Raw genomic sequence first — 6,579 nt, forward strand, 5'->3', positions numbered from 1 at the left:
GGGGCAGGGCTGGGGCCTGGGATGCGGAGTGGGGCCCGGCTGGGGTCCGGGCTGGGGTCCGGGGTGGGCTCGGGGTGGGGGGTGGGGCCCGGCTGGGAGGAGGCGGGAGAGCCCGGCTGGGGTCTGGGGTGGGGTCCGGGCTGGGGTCCGGGGTGGGGAGGGGGGCAGGGCTGGGGCCTGGGATGCGGAGTGGGGCCCGGCTGGGGTCCGGGCTGGGGTCCGGGGTGGGCTCGGGGTGCGGAGTGGGGCCCGGCTGGGAGGAGGCGGGAGAGCCCGGCTGGGGTCCGGGGTGGGGTCCGGGGTGGGGAGTGGGGCAGGGCTGGGGGGAAGGCAGGAAGGCCGGGTGGAATGGGGTGCGATGGGGGAAGGAGGGTGGACTAGGGGCCTCCCCAGGGCCTGAGCTCGGGCTGTTCTGGGAACCAGCTGGGAGGAGACTGGAGACAGGCAGTGAGAGGCCTGGGGCGGCTGCCCGCCCCCCCCCCCCCCCCCCCCCCCCCCCCCCCCCCCCCCGGCTCCCGCCTGATTCCTTTTCTTTCTTTCTTTCTTTTTTTTTTTTAAAGATTTTATTTATTTATTTGAGAGAGCGAGAATGAGAGAGAGCACATGAGAGGGGGGAGGGTCAGAGGGAGAAGCAGACTCCCTGCCGAGCAGGGAGCCCGATGCGGGACTCGATCCCGGGACTCGATCCCGGGACTCCAGGATCATGACCTGAGCCGAAGGCAGTTGTTTAACCAACTGAGCCACCCAGGCGCCCCTGATTCCTTTTCTTTTGCTCTGCCCCCTCTCTCTGACCTGCCCTGTCTTTCTTACTGTGCCTCTCAGTCCCTTCCCCTCTCAGTGGTGCGGGCCCTGTTTATTTCATTTCCGGTCATTCTTCCTGTCTCTGTATCTCTGTCCGTTGCTGTCTCTGCTGTTTCTTTCTGTGCCGCTCTCTGTCTCTCTGAGTCTCTCTGCCTTCTCCTCCCTTCTGTCTCCCTCACCAATCCTGTCCTGATGCTTGTTGCCCACACTCTGACCTGGCCATGTGAGGTTTCCAAAGGGGTCCCCTGGCCAAGGTGATGTGCATGAGGGGCATCTCTCTGCCCAAGGAGGGGTCTGCAGAGAGCATGTGGAGAGGTCCCCGGGCAGCTCTGGGAAATGCTGGAGGCCAGTCCATAGCCAGCCAGGCAGTGAGGCGGTGACGGTGGGCAGGGGATGGACCAGAGCCAGGATGTGTAACCCTAGAGTTTATGGGGGTCACACGCACTGGGTTTGGCCCTTAAGGTTTGGTCTGCCAAACCTGGGGTGATGTTTGGCAAGCAGGAGCCTCTGATGCTGGTCCTGGAGGCTCGAGGTGGGGTAGGAGAGCGGCCTCCCCAGGCCCTCTGGAAGGAGGGACTCAGAGGGGGGGATGATTTGGGAGTGGAGGGGTAAGAGTTGTCATTTTTTTTTTTTTTAAGATTTTATTTATTTATTTGACAGAGAGAGACACAGAGAGAGAAGGAACACAAGCAGGGGGAATAGGAGAGGAAGAAGCAGGCTTCCCTCTGAGCAGGGAGCCCGATGCAGGGCTCGATCCCAGGACACTGGGATCATGACCTGAGCCGAAGGCAGATGCTTAAACGACTGAGCCACCCAGGCGCCCCTGTCATTTTTTTTTTAAAGATTTTATTTATTTATTTGACAGAGAGAGAGAGCGAGAGCAGGAACAAGGAGGGGGAGTGGGAGAGGGAGAAGCAGGCTTCCTGCCGAGCAGCGTGCCCGATGTGGGACTCGATCCCAGAACCCTGGGATCATGACCTGAGCCGAAGGCAGACGCTCAATGACTGAGCCACCCAGGCGCCCGAGTTGTCATTTTTTAAAAAGATTTATTTATTTATTCATTAGAGAGAGAGAGCGCGCAAGCGAGAGCAGAGCAGGGGGCAGGGTCAGAGGGAGAGGGAGAAGCAGACTCCCCGCTGGGCAGAGAGCCTGACATGGGCTCAAGCCCAAGACCCTGGGATCATGACCTGAGCCGAAGGCAGATGCTTAAACGACTGAACCACCCAGGTGCCCCCGAGAGTTGTCATTTTTTTTTTTTTTAAAGATTTATTCATTTATTTGAGAGAGAGAGAGAGAATGGGGCCTGGGGATGGGCAGAGGGAGAGGGAGAGAGAGTCCCAAGCATACTCCATGCTGATCGCAGAGCCCGACATGGGGCTCGATCTCACAGCAGCCGGAGCCAAAACCAAGAGTCTGACTCTCAACGGACTACGCCACCCAGGCAGCCCAAGAGTTGTTATTTTAAACAGGGTTGTAGGGACAGCTTCACTGATGAGGTGACAGTTTGAGTAAATTCCTAATGTAGGTGAGGGAGGGAACCAAGTGGAAGTGTGGGCGGAGAATGGTCTGGGCAGAGGGCACAGTCCGTGCAAAGGCCCTGGGGCAGGACCAGGCCTGGTGTGTTAGAGCAGTGAGGAGGCATGTGTGACTGGAGCAGAGGGAGGGGGAGAGAGGGAGGAGAGGAGGGCGGGGAGGGGACAGGGCAGGTCGTGCAGGACCTTGGGGCCCATGAGGAGGACTTCAGCTTTTACTGTTGAGAGAGGTGAGAGCCCTGGAGGGCTGTGGGCAGAGGAAGGCTGGACTTGACTCAGGAGCTCACAGGTGCCCTCTGGTGGTCACTGTGGGTGGGGAGGACAGACTGTGGGGAGTTGAGGGCAGAAGACTGGGGACCAGGGCAGAGTTCCAAGAAAGTGATGGCAGAGACTGAACTAGGATAGAGCCAACTCACTGTTCTTGCAACCCTCCGGGCAGGGTCCTGCCTCAGGGTCTTTGCACTGGCTGTTCCATCTGCCTCGAATGCTTTCCACCACCCTTCCTCCCTCCCTCCGCTCTTTCAGGGCCTTGGTTCAGGTAACACCACAGTGAGATCTTCCCTGACCAACCACCCTGTTTACCACTGCATCCTGCTGACATGCCCCACCCCCCACCCCTGCTTTATCTTGCTCCCTAGCACTAATCAGCAGCTGACTTCTTTATGTTTCATGATTTTTTTCACCCCATCTCCTCCCCTAGACTGTAAACTCTATGGGGGCATTTTTGTCCCTCCTACTCACTGCTGTCTTCCCGGATCAGTGCCTGGCACATCGGAGGTCCTCAGTACATATTTGTTCAATGTCTTGTTCCTGGAGGTGAGGATGGGGCTGCTTAGGACACCTTCCTGGAAGCTCTAGCAGGGCCTGGAAGTGGGGGTAGGGGCTCAAGGCCAGAAGGGAGCCCTGGGCAGGTGCCAGAAGATGCTTTGGCCTGGCACTGAGCAGATCACGCCTTGAGTGCCAAGGGGAGGGCTGCGTTTGGCCTGCAACCTGTGTCTTTCTGTCCCCATCCTTCAGGTAGTTGGAGGAGGTAGAGCAATGACCCAGGGGACCGGAGGTGCTGGCTGAAGGAGCAGGCTGGGGTTGGGGGCACCTTCCGGAGGCGCCGCCTGGGAGCCCTGACTTCACTCTGGGTAAGTCTCTAGAACTTTTTTTTTTTTAAGATTTTTTTTTTACTTTTAAATAACCTCTACACCCCACATGGGGCTCGAACTCACAACCCCGAGATCAAGAGTCACATGCTCTACTGACTGAGCCAGCCAGACACCCCTTAAGTCTCTAGTACTCCTAATGCAGAAGGGACCTTAGAGATTGTAGAGAGCACAGATGTGGAAACTGAGGCCCAGAGAGGAGAAGGGACTGATGGTGGTTGACTATCGCCCCACTCCACACCCTTGTGATTTTTTTGCCCCTTGGATAAGGACATGGGCCTTGCTTTCTTGCTTACCTTTAGACTAACATTTGTTGCCCCTAACTAACAGGAATGATGTTGCCCCGACTTGCAGTGTGACCTTGGGCAAATCGCTCCTCTCTGGGCTCCGTTCCCGGCTTCTGACCCGGCAAAGACTGGGCTTTGGTTGGCAGGTTTGGTTGAGTTGTGCTCTTTGCCTGCAATTCCTGAGACGGTCACCAGGTGGCTCCAAGACAGCGCAGCTCCCGCCCCTGGGGGGGTGGGGCAGGGCCTGCGGAGAGGAGGACGTGGCTGCTGTGTCACTGTCCAAGTCAGGGATGGGAGGGAAAGGGAAAAAGGAAAGCTGGTGTTTCCCCCCTACCCGGGCCTGGCTTGAAACTGTTTTGTTCCCTCCTTGCTGCCGTTGCAAGTTCTGGGCTCCTGGGGTGTTCAGTGAAGTACTGGCCGGACCTTCTGACCAGCGGCTGCCGGCGGCCTTGGACGCGCCCGACGGAGCCCCCCAGGCCCCGGGCACTGACCCAGCATGTTGCTGCTCCAGCCCAGTCAGCAGCGGGGAGCTCGTGTGACCCTGAGGCCCCGGCTCCCCCCTCGGGGCCTCCAGTGCCCAGTCTGCAGTGGGAACCAGCGTGCCACCTCGGAAGGCTCCCAGGTGCAGCCAGGGCATATGACCTGAAGAGAGGCACAGAGGGGAGTGGAGAGGAGCTCGGGGACCTCATCCCTCCTACCTTGTACATTCTCTCGGCCACGCCTGTGCCCGAGCTGTGCCCCCTGCCTGACGCACCTTCCACAGTCCTCCCTGCCACTCCAGCTCACCTGGGATTCCAGCCTCCTCCAGGAAGTCTTCTTGGGATTCCCTCCTCACCAGCCAGTGAGCACTCTGTCCTCTGTGGGGCCCCCGCGAGCCCCTTCTGTTGTGAACAGCCTTGGCTGGGGGGGGGGTGCAGCCAATTATTAATGAAATCTCCAATGACTACAGGTGGAGACTGGGGGGCCCCAGCCCTCCCCCAGCTCTCCAGCGTCCCATGGTGCATGGTCCCAGCCCCAGACACCTCCCCACTGTGCGCCTGCGCCCACTCCCTTGGCCGTGTCCTCATCCCCTAAATCCGGCTGCCTTGTTCCCTATGCGGGGTCTCCTGGTTGAGTCTGAAGGGCCCTGGGTAAGTGGGCGGGGCTGGGGGAGCCATGTCCGTGTCCCTGTCCGCAGAGCCATGGGGCACAGGCGGTGACCCTGGGGGCATTGCAGGCAGCGTGTCCTGGGAATTCTCGGGACGAGACCCGCCGGGTAGAACGCCGGGTCCGGGTTGGACCTCTGTCCTGTGCCGCGTGCTGTCAGGACCTCTGCACAGACCCTGGGAGGGTTGGGGGGGAGGCGCGGGGCTGGCCCACTCCCTCGAGGGCCGTGTTCACGGTCCAGGTGCTGGCGTGGTGCAGGGCAGAGGCGCGGGAGCCTGGGAAGAAATAATGTTTTCATTAAGAGGCATGTTGGCTGCAGCGTGGACAGGTGGGTAATCAGTGGCGGCCACGGGGAGAGCCACCCTCAGCCTTTGCTGGCACAGGGATGGCACCAGGCCCACCCGGCTCTGCTCACCTGCCCTCCGAGCCTTGGGCTCCAACCCCCCTGATGCCCAGTCCAAGACCAGGGACCTTGAGACCCCAGTGCCTGTTCCTTGGGGCTCCTCCTAGGGCAGGGCCTCCAACACCCTCTTTTGTCATGGGTAAGCTGAGGCCTCGGCTGCTTGACCCCTGCTCCTGGCTGGTTTGGATCTGTCCATCACTTAGCCATGCACACGTGCCTGACTTGTGCCCAGGGACACCCCTGTGCACACATGGGGGCCTGCCCCACGGGGCCTGGCAGGAAAGTGGGCTCTTGATCACCCAGCTCCATTCCTCAGCCCCCAGTACGTGCCAGAGTCTGGGCCGTTTCCTTGGCCAGCTTTGACTTAACTCTAGACAAATAACTGCCCCATGGTGGTAGCCGGGATTGTGGCCCATTTTACAGATGGGGTGTCCAAGGTCATCTTTCTCTGGGCTGCTGCCCCAGTAGCCCCTGAACTGAGGGGTCTCAGCCCCTGCGGGGTCCCTGATGGAAGAAGGGGAGGGTTTCCTGCTTCTTGACTGAGGGTGGGGGCAGGGGGTTGGGGGAAGCATTTCAGACCATTTTGACATTTAACAAACACTATGCAAATCATATGCAAATCACCACCCGTTTCTTAAGCCTCGACAGCCCAGGCGTGTACTGAAATAATACTGTTGGACCTGTCCCTTGGCGTTTGCCTGGTGGAGGAGTACAGAGCTTCTCCTTCCCCTCCCCCCTTCCATCCCCCTTCCTTCTTCCTCCCCTTCCTCCCTCCCTCCCTCCTTCCTTCCTTCCTTCCCTTCTCCCCCTCCTTCCCTTTATTCCTTTTACTGCTTTTCTTCCTTCACTTGGTCCCTCCGAGGCCTCCCAGTCCCCGAGGTGAATGCAAAAAGCAATAAAAGTAGCTCCCAGTGTTCCCATTTTCCAGATGAGATACAGGGAGGCACAAGTCTGGCCTGAGGTCCCAGGGCCACATGTAGAAAGTGGTGTCCCCCACCGAGTGTCATCATGGAACAAAGTGGACAGAGCCTATGACCCAAGAAGGAAGATGACAGTGGCTAGAGCAGTCAGGCCTTTGAGGAGGCTCCAGGCCTGGCAGGGCTTGGCAGAGCCCAGGGGAATCATCCTGGAGGTTTTTGGCCTCGAATGGCAAGCTGCCCCGAGCTAGGATCTGGAGAACTCGGACCTTGATGGACTGTGCTTTTCCAATCCTGTTTTCTCTTGCTACTCCATCAGCATGTTCTTTGAATTCTGGCCAC

This window comes from Mirounga leonina, unplaced genomic scaffold (assembly GCF_011800145.1).
Source record: "Mirounga leonina isolate KUSES-001 unplaced genomic scaffold, KU_Mleo_1.0 Mir_94, whole genome shotgun sequence".
Classification (NCBI taxonomy): domain Eukaryota; kingdom Metazoa; phylum Chordata; class Mammalia; order Carnivora; family Phocidae; genus Mirounga; species Mirounga leonina.